A 19,051-nucleotide genomic window follows, 5' to 3' on the forward strand; every position below is an offset into this window, starting at 1 on the left:
TCCGGCCTTGGCCTCACAGCACTGATGTCTAATTTGTGATATCCCAGCAGTGTCGCCGAGGGTGAGGGTGCAGGGCTAGCATGGGACTCTGCAGGTCTGGTGAGGCTGCCAGGGAATTCCATGCTCTGGGGGATGGGCAGCATCCCTTCTGTCAAGGCTCATACCTGTCCACTCATTTGCTCTGGATTTCTGGCTCTGTCGACTTTAGTGTGACTGGGCCTTGGCTTTCTGCGGTCTGGTATTTCTGACTCTCTCCAGGCTCCCTTCGCCACATTTCTGTGCATGGCTAATTCTGTCTCTGCTTTATTCTCTCTCCTCAGTCCTATTCTCTCCCTTTCCCTCTTTATCTCTCACCTTTCAACTTTATCTCCTTTCTTCTCTCTCCCTTTCTCTTCTGCTTTTCTTTCTCTACACTGTTTCCCTTTGTCTCTTTTTGGGCTCCTCCCACCCCATCTCTGCCTTTCTTTCTCCCCATGAGAACTGTCTGTCTCCTTCTCTGTCTCCCAGGGCACCAGGGAAGCCCAATGATGCCACAGCAACATAGCCAAGGTGACAGCAGCAGCCATGGACATGGGGCTCAGGCTGGTGAGATTCACCCTGATCGAGAGCCCACCCAGAACATGCAGGATTTGGGTGAACCTGTCCAACACCTCGGTCACCTTCCCTCCATCAGTAAGAACAAGTCTGGGAACACAGAGGACCAAGGTCATTTCAAGTATCTGAACACATTGTTAGAAGAGAAACCCCTGTTGACGGGGATTCCTGAGAGGTTTGCTACATAGGGGTTGAAGCCTCCACTCTCTCTGAGAATCTTCCAGACGTGTTAATCCATTTCCAGTTCAGTAGTTCAACATTGCTGGGAGCTGCCAAGCCCCACACTTGAAGATTAGCCAAGTGTGGTATGTTTGCCATCACTTATCACAGCCAAAAATGTCCTTAGCTAAATCTTGGAGTTTATCTACATTTTGGAGCTTTATGAACCAAATAAATCCACACATACGGAGGACCAGGGTCTCCCTGCTGGGCACCAACACCCCAACCCACCCACCCAACAACACACATTAATGTATAACAGGTCAAGCAAGAACCCAGCATTTGCTGAGCTATTTCACTAACCTTCTTTCTCTGGGTTTATTTCTTGATAGGCTAGTGAGTCTTATCCTATTATTTGAAACCAGAAAATCGAGATTCAGATACAGTGACTTGTCCAAGGTCATGCATACAGTACGGTGGGAGCCCTACTCAGTATCTCTTCACAGGCAGGATGGAGAGAACAGGAAACTAGCCCGAGCTTTGGTTTTTTCATTTCCTCTGATCCTCCACCCAATGATGTGCAATAGAACTCGGTTTTGTTTCCATACCAAGATATTCAGTCATTCAGCTTCCAGAACCCACACCAGAGCAGAAATAGAATTTCTCTTCTCTAGAAAACTGGGGGGTTTTTTTGGTTTGTAAGTGCTGTTTTCTCCTCCATTGAGGGGCAGGGGGCATTCTGGATATTTTGCTTTGGGGAAGGCAAATTTGGCATCCGGGACTGTTTTGTGCCTTATTAAACTTTTCAGAAATTGTATCTCTTTTAAACAGACTGTGGGGGCTCTTCCCCCACCAAATCCCCTCTCCAAAGGACCCTCTCAATTAGCCCACACGTTCCCTCATCCCATCTGTCAGAGGCTGAAGCCGAAACACATCCCAGGAAAAGCCAGGGAGGAAGGGGCAAGGCAGGGAGAGAGATGTCTAATCATCACAAAACCTTTGAAAAGTATCTTGAGCAAATCGAGTTTGTCTAAAACGCATCCAGCATTCAACATTTAATAGGAGCTGATCAACTTAATGCAGCACATGCTTTGGGTAAATGGATCCTTCCCCTTTAAGGGCCTGTTAACGTTAGGTGAAGGAGAAAAACAGTTGTTATGATTCAGAAACTCAGGATGAACCCAATTAATCAATGCTGAGATGATTTGAATCATGTGGCCAATGCTTGGTCACCTCTCTGATATCCTATCCCCATCCCTTGGAAGATGCAAGGATGATTGATGTCTCCTGTGACCGCCACGTCTCCAGGCAGGACCCCCCGCCCCCCAACCCCAGCAGACAGAGAAACAAATTAGATCCAAAGGCCCGCGATCAGTTTCAGAGGGGACAGGCCCGAGGCTGCAGCGGGGGGGATGGTCTCTGGGGGGCCTGCCCTGGCCTGTCTGTCACAGGCAGGCAAAAGATAGAGGCCAGACCATATGGAGACTGGGAGAGAAGGAGACCTCAGAGATGCAGCCGTAAGGGCCTCCTCCAAGTCTCAAAGCACTCGGCTGGGGCTCTGAGAGTGCCTACATCGTGTGTGCGTGCGTGCATGTGTCTGTGTGTGTGTGTGTGTGTAAAAGTTATTGCTCAAGCTTCCCTGCCCCTTCAGGTTGCAGTCAGAGTGGAAGAGCATGTTAATCAGAGTTATTTTGACTGCTTTGAAAGTCTCTGCCTGGTGCACGGCACACACGCATACACCACCACCTTTGCTCTGGCAGCCTCCTTGCCTGCCACTCCTGCCAGGTCAGCTCCTCTTCCCCACTGCCTGCATTTTTTGAATCAGCCTCCCTTGCTTCCTTCCTCCTCCAGGAGAGAATGGAAGGCCGGGTAGGGGCCACTTCTGCGTCCCAATGATGCCTTGGTTTCTAAGAACAGACCCTAAGTATTCTCTTAGGCACCATCCTTGTCCAGGCACACGCACATATGTTGTTTCTGCCCTACCACAAATGGCTTCTGGAGCTGATGAGATGTGTGGGAATCTGGCTCTCTTTCCTCCTGCTCCTTCAATCTCTTTATTTGTTTGTTCTTTCTGTTCTTTCCTCTCTTTTGTGTCTTTTATATCCCCCTTCCTCTGTTGCCTCCCTTCTTTCATTCACTGAATAAACATTCCCAGACTGCTGCCAGCACCTCCAGGAGCTTCCAGGAAAGAGAGGAGTTCCTGACACTCTGCATTTCCAGGAAAGATAAGCAGAATGAGAAAGCAGGGCTTCCCCCTCCCACCCCTTTCCCACCTGCTTGTGAGTCTGTGATGCTGCTGAATTGTCAGCCCCTTCCAGCCTGTTTGGCAATTCCTGACCGCAGAGCCTTTGCTAGCACTAGCCTTCCACCTGGAGCACCGACCCTGAATCCTTGTGGATAATCTACTTTTCCATCCACATGTCCATCGATCCCGAGACGCCTCCAAACCATCCAGCCATCATCACTCTTCCTCCTCTGAAGTCACTGGAAAATACGAGACTGCAAGAAGCATATTTACTTTGTCCATGGAGAATCCCCAGCCCCTAGCATGGCACCCAGCACATAGTAGGTGCTCCAAACATCTGCTGAATAACTGAATGAAGAGTGCTGCACAAATGTTCAGTTTCCCATCACCCTGATGACTCTGCCACGTGCTCCTTCCAAAAAGGTTTCAGATCTTTATGATGTAGATTCTTAGGCCTCAAAGAAGTGAGTTCAGTAAATCAGGGGTGTGGTACCGGAATCTGCATTTTAGCAGCCATCCCAGAGGTTTGGATATGTGCACTCCCCAGAGTACTCTTTAAGATGCTCTACTGTGGACAATAGGGAGTCATTGAAGGTGTGGAAACAAGAGCATGACTTCATCAGTACAAGGTTCAACAAAAGTCATGCTGGCTGCAGTCTAGATGAAGCGAATGAAGTGGGCAGGCAGGGGAGGAGTTAGGAGGCCATATAAGGATGGAAGTTTCAGAACTCATCTGAGCCTAGAGGCAGAAACTTCCTAGAAGGGGGTTTACAGGACTTAGGGGGCATTTTAGGAGAACTAATGGGGATTTCAGGGAGGTTTCCTGGGCTTCACTTCTTCATGGAAGGCAGGGTCATTAACATCAAGAAACTGGCAAGTTGCAAGGTTGGAATGTATGCAGGGAGTCGGTGAAAGAAAGAGAAGATGTGCCCCCTTTCCTTCTTTTATTTCCTACCTTCCATTTCTGAAAGGCCCTTAGCAGCCCCCAAACCTCCAGGTCTAGTGTCTCCCTTTCTCCAACCTGCAGGGTCTGGAGGGACCAGCCTGCCAGCTTCCACCCTCCCAAGGTGCTCACAGGAGCATCTGGCTGCAGACCCTGTGCTCTGGCTGGTGGCATCTGTTTGCAATGTTTGACTCAGTAGTTTTATTTCTGCTCGGCAGTATAATATAAACTATCTGGTTACACGGCAGGCAGGCTGGGCGCAGAGCCGGGCCACTCTGCAATGCTGCAGCAGGACCAAAGCAGAGCTTAAATTAGCTGGTGGGATTGGGCAAGGCTTCTTTTGCAGTTAGAGGAAATGGCTGCTCTTCTGGAAAGTTCTCCCTGGCCTGGGCCTCTGCTGTTGGAATCCCAGGGCGGCTCCTGGCTGACCCCTGGAATCTACACCACCCACAACACCCATGATGCATACACTTACAGGCACACACACACACACACATCTTGTTCATTTCAGGACGCTGCAGAGAGAGAGCAGAACTATTTGCTACAAGGATAGGTGTTAGTTAAAAGCTTGACTTCTGGAGTCAGCCCACCTGAGTGTGAATTCTTGCCATATATATATGATTTGGAGCAAATGCCTTCACCTCCCCGGGACTCAGTTTCTTTATCTGTAAAGCGGGATTCACAACAGTTCCTCCCATGTTACAGGGCTGTTTTGAGCTTTCCACGAGGCAATCTCTGCAAAGGACTTAGCCCAGCACCATGTGTATGTGGTATGCACTCAATAAACATTAGCTGTTATTACAATCATTAGGATGTTTGAAATGAAAAGAAAGACCAGCTGACACTGTGAGCAGCAACTGCATACTGTCATTATCCTCAGCCCAGACTGGAGGAAATGCAAGTCCTTCAATCATGCTGGGAAAATACAAAAGGACATGGAACCTCTTTCCCCACTCCCCACAGAAGCCCTTTGGGGTAGAGGATGGGATGGGTTCCCCAACTTGGAGTAGGAGACAGGCAGGCTCCTATGCCTGACTCTCCAAGAAACAGATATGTGGGGGGCAGTTCTGAGACTTGCTGGAAGGACAGGACCTCCAACCTTTTGATTTCTCAAGCAAGGAGGAGGATTTTGGGGGGGTGAAAAGACAGAGTCTAAACTTTGGGCAGCCCTAGACATGCCCCAAGCTTCCCTGCGCTAAGGTGGGTGCTCTTGGCTCTAACCACAGCCGGGGGCTGGACCTCACGACCATGCCAGACCCTGAGCTGGACATTCACAAAGACAGAGAGGCAGGCCCTGTGCCCTGGGTCCTGAGATGTGCCAAGTCCCTGAGACCAGTGCCCTGGCAGCCTCTCTCTGGCTTACTCCATCTGCAGTGCACCCTGGCACCCCTACCTCTAGGGGTAGACTGAGAGTGCACCCACACTTTCCTCTTTAATGCCCAGCCCAGCCCCCACACGTGGTAGATGCCCAACAAATGTGGAATGTGTGTGTGAGCGTGCAGAGGTGAGTGAAGCGGGTGTGTGTTGGTGGACTTGCATGAGGGTGGACACACACGGGTGGTAAGGATGCTTGTATCTTGGGGAGGTTGTGTGACCTGTGCACACACGTATGCACACATGCACATCCCTGCAGTTGCACGTGCCCAGTGAGTGTCTATTGGTGGCCCAGCAGCAGACAGCCCAGGGTAGGTCATGCTCAAAACTGGCAGAATGAAATTTAAAAATTGAAGATGGGATGCACTGGGGTGGAGAGGTCATTAAAAACCACTTATAAAAGCCATTTTATCTGGGAAGGAAATTAACTCCATTATAAATTGTGGCCAAAGTCCCTTATGCTGGGGCCTGAAGGGCACATGTCCCCTGACCCAGGGCCAACTGGGACAGTTAAGGACCCACAGCACAGAGAACCTCAGACCCTGCCTCCAAAATGAATTTGCATCGATTTTGTTTTCTGCCCACCACCAGTTATACATCACAGTGGCTGGTTCTCCCCACTTTCCATCCCTGTTCCCTCACTCTGTCTCTCCCTCTGTCTGCTTCTCCCTTATACAATGTCTTTCTGTCTCTCTCTCTCAATTCTGGGCCTTTATTTTCTCTCAGTTTGCTTTCTCCCCACTGCTGGTGGGTCATACTTACTTGGTTGTGTCTATTTCTCTCTGAGACTCTCTTGTCTCTATCTTGTGTCTCCCCAGGTCTTTGTGTTTCTCCTTCCATCTTTCACCCCCATCTCTCTCCTGTGTGTTTTCCCCTCCATCTCCCTCTTGGTCTCCCTCTGAAGCTCAGTCCGGGTCTTTTTTCTGGGTGAGCTGTCTTTCCAGCTCTCCCCGCCTGCCCGCACCTCCCCTGCAGCCGTCCCACTGTGAGCCTGCGGATTGTCACTCAGCAGCCCTGCCTGACCCGGCCTTTGTTCGCAGCTCCCTCCCCAGCATGACCTGTCTCTCCAGCCCATAATGGGGTAAAATGTGTACCGTGCCAGCGCATGAGCACCCAAGGCCCAGGATGAGCGGAGGGGCTGGACAAGCCCTTCTCGACCCCTGAGGCCATTAAGAAGACACCTCCACTGCACTTCCTCCACCCTCCATGCCGACCCCCTGCCGCTCAAAGTCCCCATGGGAAGCCAGCATCTTCACAAAGACAAGTTCAGGGCCTTCAGAGGCCCTACCCCATCCCTGATCCACAGTGGCCCTCCACCAGTAAGCGCTGCTCCCTGGATCTGTAAAATCATACCCAAGGCCTCATCCATCTCTAACTGAGGGACAATGGTTTGTCCACCATGGTGGGTCCCACCTTCCAGCACCCAGGCAGGAGACCCCCCAATGCAGCCAGTGCCTTCACTGGAGTCCACAGTAGCTCTCCCAGGAGGCTCCACCCAGCAGGGACCCCAGGCCATCTTCATCTGCTGCCCTGAGGCTTGGCATCCTTTACCCCACCACATCCTCATTTCCTAGGCACATAAGGAAAGCTTGTAATTTCTGTAGTGAAGAGGTCTACTCCTCATGGAATCACCAGGAAGGGAAATATCTGGATAAGTCAGCCCTAGAGCATTTCTCAGCACACTTCTGGACCTATTGATCACAGCATAGATGATAGCAATAGTTGCAGGAACAACCCTCTTCCTGGGATGCTGGCTTCGGGCGCTCATGTCAAGGATGGTCCAGCTCAGTGCCAGGTTCAAGGCAGGGAGACAGGAGTTTCTTCTTTGCATCACATTGCCTCTGCACACTCCCCTTCCTCCCTGTCTCTTCTCTTTGTCTTTATCTGTCTTATTGTCTCTGGGCCACTTACTGGCTGAGGACCTTGGGCAAGTGTTTTCACCTCTCTGACTCTCAGACTTTATATTGTAAATTATATACGCTGGCTTACAGTAGGGGCTAGAGAAAGTGTGGCCCTTAAATTATAGCAGGAAGGAGGAGGTGGGAGGAGAAGAGGAGGAAGAATTAATATTATTATGAGAAGGAGGAGGGTAGGTTGAATAGAGGTGTGTCCTATGTGGGTCTAAAACTGGCACTCACATAAACTGGTCTGGTTGAATATTTATGTAGACATGAGCATGCAAAGCTTCAGGGTCTTGGAGACCCCAGGCCAAGCCTTTTCACTCCAGCCAAGCCCTTTACCCTCCAGCTCCCTACCTTGACCTCAGTGGTTCCAAGGAAAGGACGCTTCAGAGGAATCTCAGTGATGAGGTTAGAACCCACTTCCTGTGAAGAAGTGCATCTAAACCCATCCCTGAGCTGGGATCAAGAGGCCTTTGGGGTGCATACCAAAGAAAAGGCACTTCTTCAACTGTCCAGTGGGCCTTACACTGCCACCCACCCTCCAGAAGTCTGGGACCCTGATTTCAAAGAACCTCAAGACTGGGGACAAGTTCTGCTTGGCTCTCAATCAGCTTTCTGGCTGTGGCCTCATGAGCTTCTCAGAACAGTATGATCACCAAGTGCCTTAGCAACTAAATAACCTAACCCCTGTACCACCATGATTTTGCAGTTAGAGAAACTGAGGCCTAGAGAGCTGACAGATTTGCACAAAGTCACACAGTAAGTAAAGGACAGAGGAAAAGCAGAGTCTGTCTCAGACTCAGGCCACGCCCTTCCTTGCTCTTTCCCCATCACTGTGGCAGGCACCCTGGCCTGGGGTGGGGTGGTGGTAAGGCTCAAACCTCTGTGTTTCTTTCCCTTTTGCTTCCCCTCGTGATTTGATGTGGGACTGTAGGTCATGCTCCACCTCACCAGGCCTCAGTTTCCCCATCTGCAGGGCAGCTACACTGACTGTCCTGAGATCCACCCATTCTATTTTGCAGCTTGTATCAGAGAACGTCAGAACCCACTTCTACCAGAATGTGCCACATTTACAGGAAGTGAGCTTCCAGCCAGCCTCTCTACAGGAGTTCTGGACCCACTACTTTACTCGCTCTGTGACTCTGAACAAATAGCTTAACCTCTCTGTGCCCTTTAAAAGGAATAATTCATTTAAGAATGGCCTGTGTCTGCAGGGCCATTAACAAAAGAAAAGAACTATCCACCATGGATAGCATAGCAAGCGTTCAGTAAACGCTGACTGCTATTATTTTTATTCTTATTATCAACCTCTGATTCTCTGCATCCCTGGCCTCCAATTTCCAGACCCACCCCCACCCCAGTTCTGCCCTCAGTCTCCCCCACCAGCACCGCCCTTGTCCTCAGGAGGTAGGCTCACTCTTAAGATGGACAGTGGACAGCCCTCTGCTTGCAGATTGGTGCCCCTGGCTAGCCGCCCAGCGCCAAGGCTATGCACCCCAGTGGTGGAGCCTTTGAAGTCACCGCCTTATGTAACCCCTTGTCCCCCACCCCCATCTTCCTGTTTGTCCCCAGAGTGACCTCAGGGGAGAAAATGCAGCCCAGGGTCAGTAAATCTGGGATTCTTTCATGTAACTCAGGAAAGAGCTGGGAAACACTCTCCCAGAAGCACAGAATACTGGGGATGAGGTGAGCCTCTGCCTGAGTTCCAGTACTGACTCCAGCTCTTCTTGCTGTGTGACTTTGGGCAGGTGACAACTTCTCTGTGCTTCGATCTTCCTATCTGTCACACAGAAAGTACATAATTCATGAAGACACTATGAGAAATATTTGTGAGAAATAAAGAAGCAGAAGGTTTAGAACAGTGGCACCTCATAGGTGCTTAACAAAGGGCAATTGTATCTAGTAATGTTACATTAAGCCATACTTAATACAATTATTAAAAGCAATCGCTGGAAATTGGATTTGAATCCTAACAGTGGCTGAGAAACTGAACTCATAGCTCAGCCTCAGTTTCCCTCATCTGTAAAATAGGGATAACATGTCCTAGCCAGGAAACCGCCTGAAAATTGAACCGGGCAATCCATGGGAAGAATGAGCTGAGCCCTAATGCTTGTGTGTCTCCACTATCTTCGTTCCCAAGGCTTCTAGTACAGGTTAGGGAGTTGTTTACACACTTTCTCTCCCACACACACACACACTCCATAATCCTTAAGAGAAAGGGCACGGGGGGCACTTAATACGGTGTTTCACCACCCCTCCCAAAATTCGTCTTCCCAAAGGATCTGAAGCAGCCGCGGAGAGGCTCCAGTCCACAGGAACTCGCTGAGAGGCTGCAATCCGCAGTAACCGCCTCCGCCTCCCCTCGCGGGTGTAGACGGAGATTCGCGGGGACAGGAGGGAGGAGGAATGTTTGCGCAGCCTTCAAACGGCTTGGCAGGGAACAAGAGGGAAAAGGCCGCTCCGGGGAGAGTTCAAATTGAAATTACACGGAGGGAAGGACGTGCAGAGCGGCTCTGAAGCTCATAAAAAAAAAAAAAAAGCGCACGAGGTGACTGAGAAGAACAAACACGCCTCCAGAAGGAAAATGGAAAAGTTCGTAAAACGTGCTCTTCAAAGGCTGGCCAGGGTGCGGGGGAAGGGTGGGCAGGGGCCTCGGGGAAGGCCGCTGCCCCCGGGCAGTTCCGATTCAGGGCCTGGGAGCGGGGCATTGGCCCGGCCTCACCTCCTCTAACCGGGTTGCTCAGCGCTCCTCTGCCCCCGACGACGTGCGGCGCCCTCGGGAACGAGAGAGGCCGGGGACGGTGGTCCCGGCGGGAACACACGCAGGGCCTGGGGTCTGGGGAGCACGTTCCCAGCTGGATGTCGCGGGGGGGGGGGGGGGGAACCTGGGCAGGCGGGTCCTGAAAGGTAGGCAGGGGCTAGATCTTTCATTCCCCCGCTGGATCCTTCCCTGGAGGTCGGCGCACAGGGTTTCAGTCAAAGAACGCTTGGAAAGCCCGGTGAACCCTCCGGAGTAGGAGCAACACAGTCCCCCTCCGAGCCCTCGTCTCCGCAGTTCTACCTTGGTTTCAGTTTCCTTCCACTTGGGAAGCAGAGGGGGAGGGTTCACCCCACGCCGTGCGCCCCGGTGCCGGTGTCAGGCAGCCCTGCGCCCCGCCAGGTCCCCGCCACCCGCCGCTGCCCTGCTCGGAGTCCCATGCTCGGGCCCTGCGCAATCCCCTAGCGTTGCAGGCGCTGGGTTATCCGCCGGGTCGTTCTCGGACGCCCTAAAGGGAAGCTCGGACCTTAGCCTTGCGGCGCACTCATCCCGCCAGTGTCCCGCCAAGGGGAGTATCTCGGAAAGGCCCAGCGGCGCCGGCTCCCCAGTTCCGCAGCCCCTCGCCGGGGTGCGCCCGGGGTGCTGCCCTCGCTCGCGGCCGGTGGTCCCTCTGAGAGGCTTTCTCTAAACCACTGACCTGGGCAGTGCCGGAAACTGGTCCTGGCGCGGGGCTCTGTAGCTCGCGAGGGGCTTCCGCGGCCTCGGGCCCCACTGAGCCGCGGTGATCCCGCCAGATCGGGAAATCGAGTCTGGGAAAGGTCACGTTGCCCCAAAGGCAGGCTGCCTGGGAAAGACGGAATTGGCCTGAACCCAGGATCACGTTTCCAGCGGGGTGGGCGCGTTCTAAGACGCCTTTCTAACCTCCCGAACTGGGTCGAGCCCAGGGGTCCATCCCGCCGAGAAATTCGGCCTCTGACCCAGGAAGCTCTTTAGGGCAGAAGGCTGGTGATTCTGCTCGGTGTCATTCTCATGGAATTGGGGCCGATTTCCCGACCCCCACTACACTCCTCCATCCCTTCCCATCCCACTCAACCCCCTCTGAGCTTCCTACAATTCCTTGGCCACAAGAGGATTCAAACCCAAGCCTCTTTACTCCGAAGCCTGCGCCTCATGTGCATCAGATCACTCCTTCTGACCCGTGGCGGCATCACAGTCACCTGGGGGTGCTTGTTAACAACCGGATTGCCGGCAGCACCCTCAGAGCTCGGGATTCTGTGGGGCCGGCGGTGGTCCGGAGAATTTGCATTTCTGACAGGTTCCCGGAGCCACTGGTGCTGCTGGTCCCATAATACATTTTGAGAACGACTGCTCCATATGCTGAGCTAATGCTAAGTTCTTCTGTTCATGACCATCTAAATAGTCCCCATGCTTCCAGACTAAAAGCCCCTTAAAAGCAAGGGCATCATGGCTCCTCTGTATATCCACAGCGCCTGCAGAAGGCTCTGCATCAGTGTGCCTCATAAATACCTGGGTGTAAGGGTGAAAGCTGGAGACGTCACAAATTATGGATGTTTAGCACGTGCTTATCACTTTTCTGGGCGCATTACTAGGAATAGCAGGGTGTTTGATACTGGTAACAACCTGGAAAGTTAATATTCCTGTCTGACCAAAGCCAAAACAGCTCACAATGGGGAAGCCAAGGTCAACCCAAGGCCCAGCAGCCACTGAATTCCACTCCACTAACCTGAGGCAAACCATCTTAAAGGGACGGTCTGGAGAGGCTGGGCTCTCGGGCAGGTAATGGTAGAAAAAGCAAGGTCCCTGTCCCCTGGAATATGCACCCCTCACAACTCTAAGGCCTCACCTGCAAGAAAACTCACCCAGGTGATACAGGGTTAGAGAGAGAAGAGGGTGCCTCTAGAGAGCAGAGCACGCCCCCGTCTTACAACCTCCAGGTAGTTGTGGGGCCCAAGCTTCTATGTTCAAACTGCACTCCATCCCCGAGTTCTGTTCTGCAAACAGCTCCGTGTTCCTGGGCCACATCGTAAAAAGATTTACAAGACTTTGTTAAACTGGCAGTAAAAACAATTAACTTTAATGGCACCTCGGGTGGGTGGCTGGGTGGATGGGAGGGAGGGCCCATGCTTCTTCCTCTCCTGGCCAGGAAGCCAGGTGAGAGAGGGGACCTGCTGTCCGGCAGCCCTGGGGGTTCAGAGGTTCAAGGTTAAATGGAGGAGGACTGAGCATGGGGACCAGAGGAGGAGAGTTCAGGCCCCAGTCCCACTGGACAGTTCCCAGCTGAGTGACTCTGAACAAGCCTCTTAACTGCTCTGTGCCTCAGTATCCTCATCTCTCAAATGGGAATCTATTTAATGGGAATGTGTAAAAAAATCTATTAAAATTGGAAAGTGTTAAAAAAAAAAAGAGTCCTTCTCAGGGTTGTGAGGATTGCAAATGATAATTATATGTAAGCACCTCCTGCTGTGCCAGGAGGCATTTATGAAACATATGTTTATTTAATACATACATTTGTTAAGCATATGCTTGTTTAATAAATAATAAGTATTGGTTTCTGGAGGACTCAGGCTCCCCAGGTATAAAATGAAGTGGAAAAACCGGGCTTCTGTAGAGGCCAGAGCCCCCTTGATTAGAATCCTGACTTAGCCAGCATCACTTACATGCAGGTTTCCTGCTAAAATTGACCTGCTTGTCCAGCCAGTGACCTCGGAAGCGACCCCATGCTTAGGCAGCCTGCAGCCCCAGGCTCTGAAACTGACCTGGATTTCTAGAAAGCTGGCAAGGAAATAATAGTGGCCAAGGGATGGGGGCAGGGCCTCTGCCTCCCATGTGACCTGGTCCAGTCCGGAAAGCCCTAATTCTGCAGGTCTCCCTGACCTGGAGACAATTAACCATTCATTTCAGAGAAAACTCTTTCTGTGTGTGGCCCTCTCAGCCAACCAAGACAGGGAAAGAGATGCCCCTGCCTGGGGACTGCCCATAGAAGAGAACCGCCCACTGACCTCTTTCTCTGCTTTGGGCAATCAGAGGGGAATAGGAGGGGAAGATGTCCTCATCTTTCCCTCCTCCTGTCTGTATGCTGCAGGAAAGGCTGGTCCTGCCTGAGACCTGCACCCCTTATTAGGACCTCTTCAGACCCCAGCTGGAGACCTCTGGCTTGACCCTCTCTGGGCCAGCCTCCTGGGGGCACATCACCAGACACAACCCTGGAACAAACCCACTATCATCAGTCCCAAGGAATCCACTGGACATCAGAACATGCCGCCTGCCTTCCTCATATCTGGGTACCCAACAGCAGTTCAGAGTCATTCAGAACTGTTTATTCTACATCCCTCTCCCTCAGCCGATATTTTCCCCTTCATTTCAGGCAGTTAAACAAAGTTAAAAAGTTAGGATGATGATCCAGGGTAAGGTGGTACAATGCTTAATTTTTGACAGATGCCCACATAGCTGGAAAAACATTATTTCTGGGTGTACCTCTGGGGCTGTTTCTAGAAGACATTAGCATTTGAGTTGGTAGACTGAGTCTAACAGATGGCCCTCCCCACTGCGGGTGGGCATCATCCCATCCATGTGAGCCCAGATAGAACAAAAACGCTGAGGAAGGGCGAATGTGCTCTTTGCTTAAGCTGGAACATCCATGTTTTCCTGCCCGCAGGCATCAGTGCTCCTGGCTCTTGGAGCCCGGGACACCGACTGGGGTTTGGGTTTACATCATAAGCCCCTGATGCTTAGGTCTTCAGACTTGGCTTGAATTATACCACCAGCTGTCCTGAGTCTCCCACTTGCACATGGCAGATCATGGAACTTCTCAGCCTCCCTGATTGCATGAGTCCATTCCTGTAATAAATCTCCTTCTCCATTTATCTCTATGTATCCTATTGGTTCAGTTTCTCTGGAGAAGCCTAATACAAATGGACAGACTAAACATGACAGGAAAAGTCCAGTAATTGGAATTTGGGTGTAAATCCTGGTGCATCCACTTAGCGCTGTGGGACCTTAGGCTTGGCACTTTACCTCTCTGAGCTTAGCCGATACAGCTATTCAAAGGCACCTGTCAGGGGCCAGCGCTATGCCTAGCCATACCAGATTCCCTTTCCCTCTGCCCAAAGTAGGTGGTTATTTCTCTTTCCTGCCCCTCATTCCCCTTCCTAAGTGAGAGAGGTGGAGCGTGGTGCCTTCAGCAAGGGCTGTGGGGACAGACGACCACTTACTAGCCAAGCTACATCAGACTCTACTTCATATTCCTCATCTATAAAATGAGGACCCATCTCACAGCATTATTCTGGGCATCAAATGAGTTCATATGTGCAAAGTGCTCATCACAGTGCCCAGCACACAGTGAGCCCTACATAAGCATTACCTATTATTATTTCATAGCCAGGAAAATGAACTTGGGTCCACAATGCAGTGTTCTGGCCAGAGAGGATAGAAACTTACCAAAAACTTTAGGATTCACTATCCATAGACCTTTTCTAGCATACGACACTGATTATCTATCCCAAAGGCCTCTCTCCCATAAAGCATTTCTCATCCTGTTTGGGGGGATGGGAGGGGGACATGGGAGTCAAGAGGTGAGAATATGCTATGCAGCTCAGAGAGAGGCTGGGAGCCGACCAGACACCCTGAGATTCTCAACACCCACATTACCTACTCCATCTCACCGTACCCAGAGACATTAAAACCAACACTTCATCTAGATCTCATGTTCCAAAGAAACTCCACAGCCTACACGTATCCCACCACTATCTACTTTCCTTTTCATTCCAATTAAAGAACTAATTTCCAGAAAGCAAGACAACAGCCAACAGCAGAAATAAATCACAACTGGGCAGGAGATGAACATTATCCAGAGAGAAACAATTTGGCAAAAATTTCTCCCCTCCCCTGCCTCTTGAAACCAATAACAATTCAATTATTTAGCCGCCACTATAAATGATGAAGCAACCACAGGGCATCCCTAGGTGGGAAGGTGGAAAGCTTTGGGAAAGGAGATGTAAACCAGCAGGGAGGACCTACTGAGAAGCATAGAAAGGGAGGTGCTCCTCCCTAGAACTGGGGGAATGAGTAACAGCCGTCCTCATGTCACCGGCATAACACTGTCACACAATGCTCTGACATCCATCACTGCATTTGTTCTTCCAAGAAAGCATGAGATGCTGATGGAGGTGATATAGTCCATTCCCATTGAGCAGATGTAGGAAGTGGCCCTCAGAAAAGCATTCCAGTGTGATGTTAGGAGCCCCCAGTCGGGCAGGAGAAGTCTGTGTGTTCATGTATTCCATGACTATTTTGAAAACCAGTTACATATGTGAGACACAAGGTTCTGGGAATACATCTTTGAGCAAAAGAAACAAAAAAATGCCCATGGAGCTTACATTTTAAGATGAAGAGAAATCTAATTTCACAAATAAACATACTACCTAAGGGTATTAAAGGACTTCTTACAAAGCAAGAAGGGCTGTGGATAAACACAAGGGGCAGGTAAGAAGGGTGGGGAGAGGGAAGTTTGGGGGGAAGGACAGCAAAGGCCGGGGTGAGAGGGGAGCCCGGCAGCCAAGGCTCAAAACTAGACACAGAGGTCAGAGTGATACGGGCCCAGTCAGGCTGATGTAAGGACGGTGGTGTTCAAGTGAGACGGGAGCCACGCGAGGGTTTAGAGCAGAGGAGGGGTGCGATCTGACAGGCTGTAGGAGGATCCCTCAGCTGTTGTTGAGAGCAGCCTATATATAGCAGGGACAGTGTCGCTAAGGGGTTCTGCTAAAACCTGGTCATGCTGACAGTGGCAAAGGTAGCCGTGGGGAGAGGTGGTTACACCAAGCAGAGGGCGGCCGCGGTGATTCCTGCCTCCTGGTGTCCCATCAGGTAGGGCCAGCTTGCGTGACTAATAGGATATTGCAGAAATGATGGCATGTTTATCAAACTCATAGGACTGTGTACTCAAAAGCTGAATGTTACCTTATACAAATTATCCCAGTTTATCCCTCAATTTAAAAAAACAGTTCCAAGGCATCCTACAGTGTGGGAGAATATATTCGTAAATGACTCATCTGATGAGGGGTTAACCTCCAAAATATATAAAGAACTCATACGCCTCAACACCCAAAAAACAAATAACCTGATTAAAAAACGGGCAGAGGACCTGAACAGACATTTCTCCAAAAAAGAAATATAAATGGCCAACAGGCACATGAAAAGATGCTCCATATCACTAATCATTAGAGAAATGCAAATCAAAACCGCAATGAGATATCACCTCACACCAGTTAGGATGGCCACTATCCAAAAGGCAAGAAATAACAAATGTTTGGCAAGGATGCAGAGAAATGGGAACCCTCCTACACTCTTGGTGAGAATGTAAATTGGTGTAACTGCTATGGAAAACACTATGGAGGTTCCTCAAAAAACTGAAAATAGAAATACCATTTGACCCAGTAATTCTACTTCTAGTAACTTACCCAAAGAAAACAAAATCCCTGATTCGAAAAGACATATGCACCCTTATGTTTATCACCACACTCTTTGCAAAACCAAGATATGGACACAACCTGAGTGTCCATCAATAGATGACTGGATAAAGAAGATGTGGTACATATACACAATGGAATATTATTCAGCCATAAAAAGAAAAGAAATCTTGCAATTTGCAACAACATAGATGGATCTAGAGGGTATTATCCTCAGAAAAGACAAATACCATATGGTTTCACTTATTTGTGGAATATAAAAAGAAAGCAAAATAGAAGGAACAAAACAGCAGTAGACTTATAGACACTGAGAAGTGACTAGTAGCTATGAAGTGGGAGGGTTTTGGGCGGGTGAGTGGGGAGGGTGAGGGGGATAAAGGGGCACAATAATTCAAAATCACAATATAAGTTGGCCACAGGGATGGTAGTACAGCATGGAGAATACAGTTAATGATTCTGTAACATCTTTCTACATTGATAGATAGTAACCACACTAAAGGGGTGAGGATTTGATAATGTGGGTTACTGTTGAACCACTGTGTTGTACATTTGAAACCAACATAAGATTGTATATCGATATTTCGATTAAAAAAAAATTCTGGAGCTATTTGAATATGTTTGCACACCAAGAGAAAGAATTAAGCAAAAGAGATCATTGGGAGACTGATTCTGTACTTACTAGCTAAGTGACCTTGAACAAGTTCATCTCTGTGCCTCAGTCTCCTCATCTGTAAAGTGGGTATCATGTCCCTAGACCTATCTATGAAGATTATGAGATGATGTATGTCGAGGGCTTCCAGGGTGCTGGCTTACAGCAAGTGCTCTACAAATCTCAAATCCCCTCCTGCATAAAAATTTCCATCAGGTACCCCCAAACCTAAAGTCTGTATTCTAGTCCTAGGAGCCAGCAGACAGGCCCAACGTAACTGCCACACCAGGTAACCTCTAAGAGCCCAGCACTGTGCCAACCTCTTACCATGTACTATCTCATTCATTCTCCCTGTCATGTTTGAGGCCAGTAATTACCATCCCTGCACCAACCTCAAAGCCTCTATGCTCTCAAATTCCCATGATGTCACGTCACAGTACAGGTCTCAGCTGTCACTTCCAGTCCCCTGGAAAAGAGACTGCAAGAACTGCCGAAAACCCTGATCTAAGATACAGAATTCTGTCCCTTGGAGGGACACTGGAAAAAAAGTCCTGCTGCTGTCCCCACGGAGCTGAGTTGCAGCACATCACATTCTCACTCTGACATCCCCTTCTGGACTCATCCATCCTGCAAAAGGCAGTAGAGCATAGAGGCTAAAAGTATAGCATCTAGAACCATTCTGCCTGGGGTCAAAGCCCAGCACGGCCACTTACTAGTATTTAGGTCTCTAGGGAAGTTACGTGATCTCACGATGCCTCATTTGTTCCATCTGTAAAGTGGGGCTAACGACCACCCCTCCTTTCTGGGGCTAGCCTAAGGATGAAGTTATCTGTATATGTAAGATGCTCAGACCCTCATAGCCACAACTATGTGGGTCAACTTGCCTGCTCTTCCCATAATGAGATCCTCTTTGGAACAAAGGTCATCCAGGATGAAGGAGATGAAGGAAGTAACAAGAAAGTGAAATCCTGTGTGGCAAGAAACACAGGTTGGATGTCTGCTATCCACAGCCTACCGTGTGAGTGAAGTACAAGGAAGATCTGCTGCCTGAACAAACCACATGTATGATAGCAAGAGATCCTTTTGTAAACCTGAGAGGTCCTCACCGGGGTTCTGCCCGCGTGCCACATTTCTTGTGCATGTGCCACTGGTGTTCACATAGCGACATAGTGAGATAGTCAGGAGGGGCAACGCGTTTGTGCTCTGCAAGGAAGGCAGGATGGGCTTCCAGTGAAGTCACCATTCTGTAGACCGAACACGATCGACGATCAGCTCAACCTCACGTAATTTTGGACCTGAAAAAAAATAACAATTCTAAAGATGTTTGCAATGGTCTGGATTGTTTCCCCATCAAATTCCTATGTTGAAGCCCTAAGTCCCAGGACTTCAGAATGTGACTGTATTTGGAGACAAGGCCTTGGAAGAGGTGATTAAGTTAGATGAGGTCTTTAGAGTGGACCCTAGTCCAATCTGACTGGTGTCCACAGAAGAGGAGGAGACTAGGGCATGTGGAAAGACACCAGGGTGTGTGTTCATAGAAGGATGACCATGTGGCAAGACAAGCAGGGGGCCACCCGCGAGCCAGGGAGAGAGGCCTCAGAGGACACCAATCTTACAGCACTCTGATCTTGGATTTCCAGCCTCCAGGACTGTGGGAAAATAAATGTCTGTCGTCTAAGCCACTCGGTCTGTGGCATTTTGATAACGCAGTCCAAGCACACTAGTACTTCTTTTTTTTTTTAAGTAAACCATTCTAAAAAGAAGTACTGCAAATGGCCTCCCTTCACCACACGCCAGCACGCCAGGCCCCCACTCCTAACTCCTCCTCTTCCTTGTGTCACCTCTCAGCTCCTGGTCCCTCCACAGCCCCAAGCAGTGACATGGAGTACCACAAGCAAGAGAAAGGTCACTGGGACTCATTTTCGGCCACGTGGAGAATGGGG

Source organism: Manis pentadactyla, chromosome 14 (genome assembly GCF_030020395.1).
Source record: "Manis pentadactyla isolate mManPen7 chromosome 14, mManPen7.hap1, whole genome shotgun sequence".
Taxonomy (NCBI): Eukaryota; Metazoa; Chordata; class Mammalia; order Pholidota; family Manidae; genus Manis; species Manis pentadactyla.